Here is a 17322-nt window from a genome sequence, read left to right on the forward strand (position 1 = left end):
ATGAGGGTGAGTTCATCTCCGTGTAGGGCTTAGGGTGGAATTCTGTTAGTAAATGTTATTTTAGAAAGGTCGTTTTCTTTTTTTACTTTCCTCATTATATTGTAATTATTGACTGGATTAAAAAATATTTCGAACATGAATATTTTTTTCGACATGGGTTGATCGAAAGATGAAACAGCCATCACAACATAAATATTCATCAGAATCATGTATTTTTTAAAAATTATATAAATATATATATATATATATATATATATATATATATATATATATATATATATATATATATATATGTATATATATATATATATATATTTATATATATATTTATATATATATATATATATATATATATATATATATATATATATATATATATATATATACATATATATATATATATATATATATATATATATATATATATATATATATATATATATATATATATATATATATATATATATATATATATATATATATATATATACATATATATTTATATCTATAAAGTAAATGTCAATTCAATAAATATCGTATAATATTTAGTATATAAAACAGGCAACTGAATAATGCATCCACCACAATATTGTTGTGAGCTTTGAGCACCGTGCTGGTGTGCTGGTGGTCCGGGTTCCCAGGAGGGTATTAATAAACATATGTATTTTTCCACTCCAATATTTATTTGACGTCATCCTGGACTGACGCCTGAAGCGCAGGATTGATTACCATGCCTTAACGCAATTAACTATCGAGATAACACTGCGTCTAAGTGATGCAGCTTCTTAAGCACCATTGAGTGTGGATGAGGGTAAAAAATTGAATGAGAAAATGCTGCGTGTTTTATAAATTTCGCCTCTTTTGTTTGCTCACCTCTTTAACATATTCTAATATTCTTATAGTCTAATATTCTAAATAGTCTTATCAGTTATTATTAGTTTTAAAAAATAAAAAAAAATTCTATCGACTAACTGATAAAAAAAATCACATGCGCAGTAAGATTCTTTTCACAGAATATTTCAATAAATTTATCGCTCTTACAAATTTCGACTAAATTTTGACGATTTGTCGATTTCAGGCGTCATGCTTATCACGTAAGAATCATACCGACTACGTAGAAGCTAACGTGAAGTCATAATATTTTAGTTGAATCCTGTTCTTTTGCTCACAACTTAATTTGAATAAGTGGAAGTTAAGGAAAAACTAAAATCATCTACGCCTAATTTTAGTTTTTAATTAAAAAAAAAGTCGGAAGATACATACAAAGACAGCTATGCTGACACTCGACTTACGCAACGAAGAACTTTTTGTCGTCTGGTTTTGAAGAATCCCTTTTCAACATATTTTTTTACTCTACCTTGGAAAAGGATTCACAAAGTTTTAACGTCGCTTCGTGAACCTATATCAAATTCGTTACCATCAGGCACGGGGAGTTTTCCGTTCATTCGTTATCTTTTTATATTTCTTTTTTTTTCTGTGGGAAGGTTATTGCACCACATCTTTGTTATCCTGGAAGTTGTGGGGCTTGATAAGTACAATGGTAAGTAAATGCTTACACATACATAAACAATAGATTAGGAAAGCTTAATGTGAAGAATAGGTGCATGAGACCTGCATCATTTTAAATATTATTCCCGTACAATAGAAGAACAAACCTAACGCTTACTATTTTCATATTATTTTCATTGACCTATTAAAAAAAAAAACAAAGTAAGTCGACTACGATATTTGCAGTATGCATACTATGTATAATTTCTCCGTTTATATTATAAACGTGACTATAAAGTGATATTTAATGTATTAGTAGCTAGTGGAAAGGTTTCACTCTGAAATAAAGTTAAGTAGGTTAGTATCACTTGACGTGTATGAATCCGGTTGAGCATGTGAATGGAAGGTGGAAGGTGGAAGGTGGAAGGTGGTAGACGGTAGTTGGAAAATGTGAACTTACTTAAATATCAAACGTTAATGGAATACAATTTTCATATTAATAACATTAAATAATTCTTATTAGAGTATACAATTATATTAATAATACCACTCGTATAAATATCGGTAAATACGAGTTCTACAAATTTAGTGACTGTGCTTATTTCGCAAAATTAGATGATTCTCATTTCTACAAATAAGATATTTCTTGGTAAATGAATTTATAAAAATGAAAGGAAATGGCGCAATCTGTATTAAGTTAACACAGATTTGATACCGACTAACCATCATTTAAACTTAATTGCGCAGTAAGGAGCCTATTGAGGTAAACAAGAAAATCTGCGGGACGGCATTTCCTTTTGAAGAAGCTAGAAAGTACGTCTGAGTAAGTATGTTGAAAGTATAATTTTTGTTTAAGATGCTGTCATTTCTAGCTTGCATATGGTGTACAGATTTTCGAGCTTGCTTGTGGTGCACATATATTTTAACTTGTTTGTGGTGCACAGATTTTGCGATAACTTATAATTACAATACTGAATGACTGTACCGAAAAACTTTATAATTCCGATTATTGTTACTCAAATATTGTTTGAATTAATTTATTCTCGGTTCATATTATGAATAATGTCATTAGTTACGCGCTATATGTTAGTAAATATGATCAAATAAAATAGAAAAAAATTAATAACAAGAAAAGTCTCTATAACAATTAGTAAGTAATTTTGATTATTTAAGTTACTTTAATTAAAATTATGAGCAAATTATATTTTATATTATTTGGTCAAATTATAAGCTCTACCAAAATTATAAATCTTGTTTTCAGGCGTCTACAAGTATATGAAATAATTCGATAAGAATCTTGCGTACATTTAAATAAGGGTCCGTAAAAGCGATCGATCGCGGAGTGTTATAAAATTTTCAATCAAGTAAAGATGTTCACATCAACTATAAAATGTATGACTTATGTGGCAATCTTTTTTTTGCCCGGACCGTATCTGAATGCTAGGACTTTTGAATTTGCAATATTTAATGAATCGAATGGTACCAAATTCAATAGAGCACATATAGAGTAAAACACTCAAACCCTTTACCCTGTAGGACACAAACATATTATGGATGTGTTTCCACAGGTAAATGATTGAATGGATTTTATGTATTTGCTGCGCCTGCGCATACTACTTGCCTAATTATCATTAAGTATATGCAAGTATATGATGATGCGTGGGACGAACATAGAACCACCTGCTACTGGCAGTTGCACATTGTACCGGACCTAATCCAATAAAGTTGCATTTAATAGCTAAACGCCATTGTTAAGTATAAAGCGATTAAAATAAATTATGAATATTTTTATAATAGCGCAACAACCGTAATCAGTGTGCCGTAAAATATAATGCATATTATATTCAGCGATTCTCAGAATAACGGATCAGATTATTACGTATTTGTGCAAACCTTGAATTGCTTCGGTTTACATTAAATGTGGTTAATCATTTTCAATCGTTATAGGAATCAAGCATTCAATTTCTATTGTTATATGTTTTAATCTTTCTTACCATTCCTTCCTCATATAGGGCATTACATTGTTAATGCACTGGTTTGTTGACCGTTAATTACATCTAGGCAAGTGTTCAGATATTCCGATATTAGGCTTTTCCCATACGAAATTCATATTTCAAGAGATAGAGGGGTTATCATAAACTCACGAATGATAAAAATATTTAAAAAAATCAAATTTCATTAAAGTTAATACGTGTGCGAAGACGGTAAGTTTTTATTTTGTGTAGTCCAATTCTTATTATTTCTTCATTAATGCATTAGATATTTATTTTGAAATGATTGGCAATTATTTATGATTATATGAACAAGTATTATGTACTAGTCTTACTCAACTGTTTTCGGATAGGTATCCTCCCATCGCTGTATGACAGTTGCCTTTTAAACAAATTCATTTGCATTGAATGAATAACGTTTTGAAATTAATGTTTGCTTATGTATCTGTTATTATTTGTCCGCCTCCGTAGTGTAATGGTCAGCACGCTCGGCTACCGTTCTGGAGGTCCCGAGTTCGATTCCCAGGGGGAGGGTCAAATAAATATAATTGTTTTTTTACACTCTAATATTTATTCAATATTACCCTGGACTGGTACCTGAAGCGGAGGGCTAATTACCTTTCTTTCATCAGTTAACGATCAAGATAACACTGTGTTTATATGATGCAGTGCCCTATGCACCACTGCGTGCGATCAAAGGTAAGAAGACTTTTCATTCATGTGTTAACGATCAAGATAACACTGCTTTTATATGATGCAGTACCCTTTGCACCATTGGGGTGCGGATAAGGGTTTGAATTGAATTATTTATCTGTATATTTTGTAAACTTTTCGGAAAAATATTATTTCACGTTAAAATCAATAAAAATGCTTTATTATTTACACTAATTTTTAAGAACAAAAAATGTACAAATTAAAATATCTTCTTATTAAGTTAAAGTCATATTCGATCAAAGATCGCTGACTCAGAACTAATTTGTCCTAATAAAAGATATATATGTTTTGGACATGAAATCGGATTAACAGAGTAAATAAAATAATAATCCCGAGTCGACCTTCTCTATCAGGATTCGTTTAAGAGGGGTGTTTTAATAACGCAAACTCACTCACAAAAAACCAAATAATTAACGAAATTGTTCAGTAGGTATTCGTTATTCTGGAAAGTCATGAGTTAATTTATAGGATATGTATATATATATTTAAGTACCTATATACATGTACATAAATATAAATGTACCAACTATAATTTTTAAAAATGCATGTTAAAGGAGTGAGGCAAGTTAAATAATTTGGCGATCTATCCTCTTTGCCTACCCCTACAGAGATGCCATAATGGTTAGTCAGTTTATAAATTAATTAATGTTTTACATTTTGGAGCAATAAAGTTTGGGTTAATGCGTAATGGATGACCACATAAGTGGGGAGAGTGGCAGTAGTTTATTGGTTAACGAGTTGTGTCTTAATGGGTATAATCTGCTTTAATATTGAGATGGTTTGGACATGTGGAACGAATGAGTGAGGAAAGAACAGTGAAAGAAATTAATGACGTGAATGTAGTTGGAAAAGGACCAGAGGAAGACTTTTTTTATAGATGGGAATTGTATTTATTATTTACCTTGCTTATTATGTACAAGGTTTATAGATCATTTAGTGGATTTTTGTTTCTTCTAGCTAATTCAATAAGTTTTTATTTGAATCTGTGTTGGGAACAGGAGGGATAATCTAGTGTGGGCCAGTCAGAAATTTCTCAGCATTTGCTCATTGCTGGGAGGAAAACACGTTGCACTCCTCAGGAGAAGCCGGACTGTTGACTGTCATCAGCAGACCTTCCGTTCCACTAGAAGAGGGTTTAGCATTTTGTGTCCTAGCTTGGTTTATGTTACCAATGGCCTTCACTATTTTTATCATGTATGATACCACCTAGGATACCGACAGAGGAAGACTGAGGAAAACTTGGTATGATCAGGTATGTCAAATACTTGAAAGCGGCCGGGTCAGGAATCGAAATAATCGACGGGTATATGGAGAGATGCATGAATGTGAAAGAGGTGAAGAATGTTTGCAAAGACGTAGTCTGGCGTTCTATTTTCTCTGCCTATCCCTGCGGCGAAGCGGCGAGATGGTTAGTTAGTTAGTTAGGAACGAAGTCGCTGTTCAAAGTGGAGAATGGACACCCTCCTTAAATTAAATTTGTCGTAACAGCTGTTAGCTACTAGTAGCTAGTAGCTACTAGACGGAACTAATCAAATTTGTGAAAATGTCACGAACCACTTAATACCATAATATTATTACGGGCTGCGGATAATATAATTATGAGAATATGAACTATATATACGTGTATTGGTCATATACGAAAATATAGGTACTTATAACTCGACGTCCTTACTACCTTACATATACCATATGCGTATACACTATTCATACGGAGTGAGGATTAATTTGGACAACTCGGACTCTACGGAGGTAGATTGTCACGGTCACTGTTCACATTTTTTGGATTATACCGACTTTTTTTATTCAGATCCATTTCGGCATAATTTTGTAAACACTGTATTGTATGCTGAATGCATCAAAACACGTGTCACAATAGATTTTAAGAAATAGTGGTATTTACGAAGTACTTTATAACTTTATAAACTTCTAAACTCTTTCCAGATAGAAGGCTGTAGGCTGAATGTCAACGGCACTCCCAATAATTAGTCAATGAATAAATGTGAAAATCCAAGAATTTTGATATTGTTGATGATGATCTCATATAACTAATATAAGAATGCTGAAAGATGGGTATTGTTCACAAGTTACGTAAAACACTACATTTGTGTTAATTATATTTACATACTCTGTCCAGTCCGAGTTGACGAAACCCAGTCGCTTTTTAAAAATAATAATAAGTGGTCAAAGCATATACCAAAAAATATATAATGAAAACCATCCAGAAATGTCAGAAATTGTCGATATTTAGGAGCAGCAGTGAAATGTTGCCGTATTGCATGGCACTGATTGCTACATAGTAGATATTATTATACGAAATAATTGATCGTAATTACGGGTGAAATAACTTGGATGGGATAAAACTCTCTTTATTTATCACTTGTCGTTCACTTTACTTAATAAGTAGGTACTACTTAAAAAGATGGATGGATGGGATGATTCAAAGTACACGATAATAAAAATTACTATTTTATATCCGCTTATTATGTTCAAATGGTAAAAAATATTGTATTCGTAAGTATGTAATAATAATAATTTAAAAAATTTAATTAAATTAGAAAATACAGGCTTTGCATTGCCGTTGTCAAAACTTAAGAGGATTAAATTATATATTTATTCATAATTTTCGACGAGCTATGCTTATGCTCGTACTCAGATATAAATCAAGATATTTAATTGAAGAAGATGACAAATATTGATTGCGGTTTGAACTCAAAGCCATAAAACACCAAAACTTATTTAATAATTTAATTCATGATCAAATTACGTATTTAATCAGTTTTCTATTTTGGTGTACAATTTAGTTGAAATATAAAGAAGGTGGAGAATACTCGACGAAAGACGCCGCATCTTATGGCTGCGGTATCGGAGTACGAGTTCGGTCAGTTAGTCAGTTTGAGAGTCAGCTGTCAACGAGACGAATGTTGCCATAATGACAACCACCGATGGCATCGAACTTACAACTTTCAATGTAAAAAAAAACTACCGAAGGCACACGAAGAAGAAAAACACGATTTCAACTGTCCCAAATACTAATAAGACACATGACAATTTGGATAAACAAAATATCATGAAAGAATTTATCGAAAATATTTAGTATATGTATTCATAAACAGGAGATGAAATTAAAAAGTGTCGTATTATAACCATTATGTTAATTTTTCAAAATAATTGCGATGCTCAATTAATACTTTATTACCACATCCGGTAAGAAATTAATGTTAAATTGTGATCAGCCACATATGTAGCTGAGAAGATTTTTTTTTTAAATATAAAACCATGACCGTAAATGCACGTAAAATACGACAGTTACTGGATAGTTTCGTTATGTAATTATATTTTTAACGCAACGAACCAATTAGAGGACAAGCATTTAGTACAAAACAGGCCAGTCACAAAGTTGAGGAGTCGTATCCGACGTCAGCTGACCCGTATCTACGGGACGCGCTTCGGCAGCAGAGGACGAGGAATAACTAACGAGGCATCCAGCTACTAGTAATCTAGGTAGCTATGGCTCCTAGTAGCGCTGATGACGTTGTCCGGTGACCGCTTGTACCGAGACCGAGCTGACTCATTCATTGCCTCGGGATGGGATTATGCAATCGGGTTAATTGGTAATTATTTAACGGACTTCTGATGGCTTGTATAATTTAATTTGCATCAACTGAAAACAGAAACTAGGACTCGCTAACTCACAAGCGATCCAAATAGGATTAGGTATGAATAGGTCAGTACGAGCACTGCTCACTTCACTCACTGGGAGTAATGAATCTCCTATTCATACATACATCCCTGTAATATTATACTCGTACAAATATTATGTCCCAGAAGTAGCGGGGAAAACAAGACATCTTTTGATATTTCTTTTTTCCTATTTGGAATCTTTTGGAGAAATTTGGTTTTGTGAGGAACAGATGTTCGAAACTTTCAGACTAATGTTTGAAAATAAAAGATGGTCATCTTTTTCTCAATGACGTTATTATATTAATTACTGATCTCTTGTAATATTTTGGAAAGAAGGATGTCACTACGTTGACAAGTAGCATCAACGCTTCAATTACCATTACATGGGCCGTCACCTACTTATGTATCAACGTTTGAACCATCATCAGGGCGATGTGTTACGGATTTTAATTATGATACTTAAATTCGGAACTTTAAGTATCATAAATAAAATTCCGTAACACTCTCGGAGAGACGGACTACCACAGAGGGAATGTTCAATAAATTATAACTTATGACGGTCAAACAACTATATGCTTAAACTATCCTTAGGTACATATACATTTAAGAATTTCTTTCACATAACACAATGAAGCACCTCCCTACAAAGCACGCGAGACACAATTAACGTAATCTATGGTGACGCACATACAAATACAAGATTCAAAACACAGAAACACATCAAATAAAATTTAACGCATAACGTTGAATATTATGAAATAAAGTTGTTCAACCCGCTTCCATTATCCATAAAATCATTCAAAATAGAAACTAAAATAAAAATAAGAGAGCTATTCATTGATGGATAATAGAAGTGGATAGATATGAAATGGATCGTATCATTTGGCCATGTCGTATTTGATTGTATAAACAATTTTATTTCATTATATTTTAATAAATAAATAAATTGAAATGTGCCCTCGACACAGGAGACACAGTGAAGGCACATTGTAATTTGTAATAATGAAATTAATAAATCAAATAATAATCTATAAAACGCGGTCAGTTTCTGAACGACCATGAAAATATTAGGATAATAATCTTCAAAAAGCTGTACATTGTTCTCGTTCCTTATTCCGATTTGAAAGAATCTCACATTCTTCATCTATATATATGGTATATTTGCGTTTTATTTTAATTTTAAGAGAATATGTTGTATATCATGAATATGATGACTGTACAAAATAATAACGTAACATGGATGAAGTATGTTATAGTTATTCAGTGTTAAGTTTAAGTAAATGAGTAAGTACCCATCACGACGCTTTTGTAGAGGTAGGCTGAGAGGATACATCGCCAAATTTCTCCGTCTTTAATGACACGCTTCACTTCTTGCACATACAACCACGTAGACGTTCCGACTTGTATGAGTCTAAGCACCCGACGATGCCATCTTCGGCCATCGCGTCTTCTACTTCCAGTCACATTCGCATTATTAATCCGTTTCACCGTTAATTCATCATTTAATCCCTCCATACACGAGTTATCTTAACACACCTTTCATTACTTTATCGAAATATAAGCCTCACGTTATTTAAATTTAATTTAAATTGGACATATTAACAATATGTCCATGTAAAAACGGCGGTAAAATATAATGATTAAATCGAGAATTGTTTATTTTGTACTGTCCCACGGGGCTGACGTTCGTGCTTTTTAGTTTTTGGTTTGTAACTACGAACACACTTTTATTCCCTTTTAATGTTAGAAAAGAGCCACGTAAATGAAATATACGAAACAGTCTCGCACGCTAAGGGGACACGCGACCACATCTTCAAACCCTCAATATCTTCTCAACGTAGGTACCTACCTTGTACTGTGCCGTGCGGTCGGGATTGTCATTCATGTTTTATCGATCTAAACTAAAACTTGGAATTGCGGTGTTAAATGTGTAATAACACTAAAACATTTTTTGTGTTCTGACTACAATAAAACAGGCGCAAAAAATAAATGAAACAACGTCGGACTAGGAAATAAGAACTCGGTTTTATTGGGCGTTAATTCCCGTACTGAATACCCATATATGCACGTTTATGATTGTTTCAAATGTGTTCATGCTATCGCTTGTCTATGTTCGAAAAAATATTTTTTATGGCATAATGATTGACACAGTTATTTAAAAAAGAAAAAAAAGAAGTAAAATAAGAAATGTATGTTTCTTTTGGTACAAACAACAGGGGTAGGAAAAGGGGGGTGAGAATCGGCCTAATCTCATTTTCTTCAATATTGACTTATTTACAATGAAATTTTTTAAAGACAATAGTGAATTAGCGCATACAACAAGGAAACCGATAAAAATAAAATAATAATGCAACTGTATTATTTATGTTTTATATTATTTTATGTGTATTAAGTTAAATTCAGTTGAAAGAATCTTTAGCGAGGTTCTCGACATCTCTCAATTTTTACGTAGCGCATAAATGGGAAGGTTTTGGAGATTTTATTTTAATTTCCCATTTTTCAATACCTAAACCACCACCAAAAGAAAAATTGTTTTGAAATATTAGTTCTAAAATACTAAGCATTTCCTTGTGTTAAAATAAATAAATTGATCATGAAAAATTATCTTCTATAACAATAAATATGAAAAAAATCTTTTAAACGTATCGGTTGGTTCAGTTAGTCTTTAAAGATATGCAATATGAATTCAAATTAGTAAAATAAAAACAAAAAAAAAGATAAAATACAAAAGAAGAAGAGTTACTTTGGTGATAAGTGATATGGAAAGGAAGGAAGGAAGCAAAGAGTGAAGCAAAGCAAAGGTACAACAAAAGGAATGAACAAACGAGTAGTTGGCGTGTTTTAAGATAGACGATGAAGACGTACCACACCTCTCCAAACTGCTAATGCCTCTTGTAATGGACTTTTAATTGCTGTCTGTGTAAATTGACTAAAGAGCAAATAGGTTCTATCAACTCGCACGCAAGCTTCGATACTAATGGTTGGCGATAGCACTCGGACTAACCACAACCAATCACACGTACTGGTGCACTCGGGAACTTTACCCACCAAAACATATTTTACACCAAATACACTAAAGTGTATTTTATTATAAAACTTAGCTACCTGATCATCACTCCGTTTCCTTGAAAGTAAATAGAATGCCAATGTTTGTGGGTATATCTTTGCTTATATTGACTTAGGTCTACATCAGCTATCTTTGAAGACATCTATATTTTACTGTTAATGATTTCAGACTTGTATTCTTTCTGAATTTCGTCCTTCTCAAATCACTCATACAGAGTTTTCTCAGACGTCATTCGTCTGACGACTTATTTTCCGACTGAAATCAGACTCTTTTCCTCCGTTGGTGGTTAGATATGTCGATTCAATTTACTTTGGGTTTTACTTTTATTCAATTAAATTTCTATGTGTACAATATGTATATACACACACACACACATATATATATATATACACACACATATATATATATATATATATATATATATATATATATATATATATATATATATATATATATATATATATACAATGTAAATATATTGTGCACATAGAAACTTATTTAAGCTACCAACAGAAAAGAGTGACAGAGTAAGATACTGATTGTATGTAAAATGTAAACCACCTCCGAGGGAGGCAACAATACGATACGAATGTGTATAAGTATATACGAGGCAAACAAGAAATCGATAATCATTATAAGCCTGACTAATACGCTGGAAGTATTATAAATGTCAAGGCAGCTTATTGTTTGTTGAGCTACCGAACCACAGTAGAATTTTACTGTCAAATCGATATTCAATATGTTTACATTTGTATCGGCCGATTATCTTCCTACCCACTTAGTATGGAGTGTAGAGCTTATAGCTCGGTACGTGGGGAATACGCGTATTATGCATGAAACACGGAGCGGTGCTAAGTGGGACATTGTCCCATTATTTATTTACCTCGGGAGCGGTCCTGCCCGCGGCCGCCATGCGCCATCGCCACCCCGATATAGCGCGCCGCGGACACTGCGCGGAGGCAGCGCGGAGCGACAGGCCAAGTGGCTCGCTCTGCTACGAGCTACGAGTATGTATATTTGGATTGTCATCCGACTACGAAGTACCGTGTGTTATCTGCCAATCCATTATTTAATATTTATTCGTTCGCTAGGCCACGAAACGTGAATAATATAGAGCGCGGCAAAGTACTTACGTTTGTAACGAAAGAGAACGACGCGCAATGTACGTATGAGTCTACGTTATGTATAGTGCATATATGTACTATCTTCGTATGTATGTAATGTTTGAAGTTTTATGTACATTACGTACATAAAAATATCTATAGAGAATTTTGGTAACGGAAATATGAATTTCGATTAAACTTCAATTGAGTGATTATAGATAGCGAGGGCGAAAAACCATTTAAGTATCATTTTTGGGAAATTTACTCGAGGCCTAATTCAGTAATGCTGTTAAATTCGATATTTCAATTGAATGTCCCTGTATCCTATACTCAACCAGTTCATATTTCCGTTAACACAAGTTTCGGAGAATATGACGATGTTTACTGGATGTAGGTAGGATACAGGAAGTAGAAAGCGGATTATTTTTTATGGATTTTTGGTTAGAAGGTCGAAATGTAAAGGCAATTGTGGATACGCGCAATGGAGGGTTAAAAATAACCCGGTAATTGCCTACAGAGTTTTTACTTTATTGTAATACCATTATGCTTAGATTTTTTTTAAAAACGGATAAATACCATTTTTATTTAAAAATATCCTTTGTCCAAAAATTATCCGACCAAGTTTTATTATTAATTTATCTATAAGCAGACTTTTAAAATAAAAATATAGAGTTATAAGTTGTACCCAATTCACAATTCATCGGTGGAGGCGCTATAGAGTCAAGGGTCTTCCTTTATCGTGTTCCAGTACAGCAACAAGTCCGCCATTACGCGAGTACTAGCTGATAGTATTAAAAGATTTAGGTAATTTGATTATTCATAGCTCAAAGTCGAAGTTTTGCGAGTTGAAGATGTTTCTGGAATTATAAAGTAAATATTATATAGTACTACGCCCCCGTGGGAGTATAAGGAAATATAGTACTATTCGTGACTTCCCCCTGCCGGTGAGGGGTGGGGAAGGGGGCAGGAAGAGGGAAAGGACTCATTCATAAACAGGCCACCCCCTCTCGAGTTCAGTTCGCCCCCCGCAGGCGCGCACAACACAGATCTTTCCTCAATTTAGCAACTAGGTGCTACTATAATATTGGGTGCCTACGCCTACGCCTACGTCAAGTTGCTCTCGGTAAAGGCTTGAATTTCTCCACGACTCTGTTTGACTGAAATGTTTTCAATTCGGTTTTGGTTCTAGCGATCTTCTTTCACCGCTTGTTACTGTTCTGTGGGCCCTGTTATAATGTCTCGGGCGCGAAAATAGACCTGCCAAAGTCCAGATACACCCTTTACTTTACAGTTCACCCGGCACAAACAGGGGTTTATATTTTTAGAATTTTATGGTTTGTAAAATTAACGGAAACTGTTTTAAATACAATTTTCTGGATTTTGTTTAAGCAAATTGATATTCAGAGATTGTCTATTGCAAAGCAAAAGAAGTGGTAAAAAAACGTTTCTACAGGTACTAAAATATTTTTTTTCAAAAAAGGAAATGATTAAAATAATGGAACTGTTTGCAGGAACCAGAAGGTAGGACCTACATAGGTGTGTCATAAAATGTCATTTTATCCTCTTTATGTAAGATTGAGGTATAAGTAAAAGGATCGAGATGGGAGTCAACTCGTCCAGACTGGTTGATTTGAAGGCTCTTTCAAATAAATAACATACGACGAAAATCAAACAATCAGCTGGAGGAAACTAGGTGAAAGCCATAAAATGTCTACGGAGAGTTCTACAAGTAATAGAGGAATCTACTCACTCGGGTTCCTAACCCCTCGCCCGCCGCTCGTGTCGCGTGCCGCGCGCCGCGCCGCGTGCCGCTCGGCGTGCGGCGTGCGGCGTGCGGGGCGGCGCGCGGCACGTGCCGGGGACGGGGCGGGCTCTCTGGCGCACGAGGGGTAGGCGCCCAGCGCCTCTTTATCTACAAGTTACGTCACCTTTAATACATTACCCGCTTATCTACAACCCCGGGGACCACAAACCTGGACAGTGGACAGTGCCCGATACTACAATTTACCGGGACACGAACGATCATTCCATGAAAGTTACCTTTTCATATATTAAAAACAAATCATAGATTTTTTTTAGCAAATTTGTTTCCCTGAAATTTGATTGGCTGTACAATTGTACAAGCCAGAACTCCGAATCTAACTTAAAGACAGAATTCTTCATTATTTTTTTATATTAATTTGGCGTAGTAAATACAAAGAAGGTACCGTTTTTAATCGTTGTGATGGTATGCATCCAACTGGACGTATTATTAGCCAGGGTTTAATTATCCAAATAGTATTTAAACTCGTTGTCTAATTAGCTGTAGGATCAGAACACCGGCCAATTATTGAATTTAGATTAGCCAAAACTCGATTAGCCGATTAAAGAATGAATAAAGACAATAATTATTTTTTTATGTGAATTTCTAATATAAGAACAGCAGCTTATTTCAATTTTATCCCGAGATGCCGAGATTTTTTTTCCACACACCATCCTTATGACAGATTTTGAACAATCAGTTTTAAGATAAATTAATTGGATGTAAACGTTAACTAATTACACTTCATCTTTGAATACGAGTATTTATTTTTCACAAGAGGATATATTCAGACAATTTATTATGATTAACGATTACAATAATGATTTACGAGAATATTATGAATGACGAATAGACCACCTATACTCCGTATTCCTGAGCACCCAACATACAGACGCTATATATTCTTATGGAAATAGCCTATGTATTAGCATAAAATTTTACTTTGATAACAGTTCCTTTAAAAAAAATTAAATAATTTTTTAACCCTTGAGCGCAAAAACCTAATATTTTAAAAAAAATCGAGAATAAAGTAAAGTTCGACCTGATAAGTAAATAGTGTCAAATAATTGTATAATCTTCGACCATTCCATAAATTATTAGAAATATCATTTTTTATATGTATCTACGAAAAAAACTGAGAAATTTATAAAATGTGAAATAAGACAATGGCACAACATCACTGTAATTCGGTATCTTTCTTTGTGAGCCGAAGCATTATATAATCAAAATAAATGTCCATTTTACCATTTATTTGTAGTTAAAAAAACTCAGCAAGTTTTCAGGAGATCTTTATTTCATGTTCGATTTCGTGTTATTCAGTTTACAGGTGCCATAATTAGGGTCACAACAAAAATAAATCTGCAGACAATGAATATAGAATTCAGGGATATATGTTACTATATGTCACGCGCCTCCTTGATCACTCTCCCTCGGGAACAGGGATAGCAGTCCCCTCCGGTCCCTCCGACACTTGACTCGCTAATAGCGCGGGGCGGGGAGGGAGGCAATCACTGCCGGAGTGGACCCCCCTCGCCGCGTGACAAAGGACAATTTATTGTGCGGCTACTTTGCGGTGCAAATTCCGATAGAGGGGAGATGGCCGACGCGAGCATCCACCCGACACGTAGGTACCCGTGCAATTTCATATAAATCAAATCTTACACTTCCTTAATTATACTCATTGTAACGTTAACCGTATAAGAAGTCGTGCAGTGGGTTCGTTATTTTCGAGTCAGAGAGTGACCCAGTTTTTATATGAACCTCGGTATCCGGGGAACTTTAAAATAATACGAATGTAAAATCTAAAAAAACTGTTAACCGAGATGTCGAGCAGAGGGACCGATACCCACTAGATGGACTGACCAAATCGAGATTGCCACAAATGAATTGGTTGGAGCGATGCAGATGACGGTATGTCGGGAGAGGCGGAGGACTACTACTCAAAATGTTTTAGGAGTAGTAGTCCTAAGGAGAGATTAGGCCGCGCCCTATAGCAATGAGGACAACGATTCATAAGAACTTTGTGATTTTTTCCATGTCATGTGCATATTAATTTTTGCTAAAACAAAACAATGTTTACCTAACTGACGTCAAAAACTCGATATTTTCCATTTTCATACACCCAATAAAATTTATTACAGCTACAGACAAACATTTCAGGGTATAGATCTACTCTTAAATCATATTTTTGTAACATTTAAAGGATAAGACAATGTATGAGAGATGTTCGAATGGTGAAACAAGGAAAGAATGCAAGGCTGTGAGCATTTTCGACAACAAGAAAGGTGTGTTTAGATGGTTTAAGCATGCGAATAGAACGACTTAAGAAAGAACAGTAAAACAAATTTATCAGGAGGATGTAGTTGGAAATAGAAACTGAGGAATACCGAGGAGAACTTGACACGAACTAGTAGTTCAAATACTTGAAATTGATCAAGTCAGGAGGCGAAATAATTGGCGGGTATGTATGAGGAGATGCATGAATGCGGAAGAGTCGAATATTGTTTGCAAAGACAGAGTGGTATGGCGTTCTATTCTCTCTGCCTACCTCTGCGAGGACGCGGCGCGATGGTTAGTTAGTTTTTAGAAAGGATGAGACAAGTTTGAGCGGTCTTCATCCAGGAAAATGACACGATACAAATAATATAACACTGTTGAACGATTAAGGGATTGGACCGTAACATACTATATTGACAGTTGAAAAAACAATTTAAAAAAATCAGTAATGTTAAAAAAAAACTTACTACTTTTGATGCGAGGATCGGTGTCCGACGAGTGACAGGATGATATTTTAAAATACAGTCTGTATTTCTCAAGAAACATAACAATGGTGTGCTTAACTTTAACAAAATATTAAATAATACACAACATGAAAGTGCGACGAACACGCGGTAATATTCGGTCGCTGTGACTTCTGTTGTTGCTGAATTATTATATTGTTCATTGCAACGCATTGCGCAATATTATTTAGGAGTATAACCTAAAGCTATATACATAGTTAAAATAATTGCTCTGCCCATACAGTTTTAATTTTACCATCGCAACGTTACTAAGTTGCGATGCTCTTTCGAATATAAATGTATATATATATAATATATATATATATATATATATATATATATATATATATATATATATATATATATATATATATATATATATATATATATATATATATACATAAATGTATATAAATGTATATGTATATATATATATATATATATATATATATATATATATATATATATATATATATATATATATATATATATATATATATATATATATATATATATATATATATATATATATATATATATATATATATATATATATATATATATATATATATATATATAACGTGGTAATATTTTCCTTTTGAAAATTAAGTGTAAATAATATGTAAAGTGGGTGTATAATAATAAAATAAACAATGTGTTGCTTTGTAATTAAAGTTTATTCTTAATTTATCTTTAT

At 33.6% G+C, this 17322-nt stretch overlaps 1 protein-coding gene across 2 annotated transcripts in view; it reads right to left on the minus strand.

Annotated features, from left to right (window-relative positions):
• LOC148301955 (uncharacterized) overlaps window positions 1-17322 on the minus strand; it is a 66109-nt gene that overhangs the window by 8293 nt on the left and 40494 nt on the right. Inside the window, exon 2 of one of the 2 annotated variants that reach the window (XR_015838722.1) lies at window positions 13795-13956. The exons of the other annotated variant lie outside the window; for it this stretch is intronic. The gene's annotated coding sequence lies outside the window, so the exon portion shown is untranslated. The remainder of the gene's footprint in view (window positions 1-13794; window positions 13957-17322) is intronic. 2 annotated transcript variants of the gene reach the window in all.

Source organism: Brachycentrus maculatus, unplaced genomic scaffold (genome assembly GCF_059751285.1).
Source record: "Brachycentrus maculatus isolate JH-2025_06_01 unplaced genomic scaffold, ASM5975128v1 h1tg000498l, whole genome shotgun sequence".
NCBI lineage: Eukaryota > Metazoa > Arthropoda > Insecta > Trichoptera > Brachycentridae > Brachycentrus > Brachycentrus maculatus.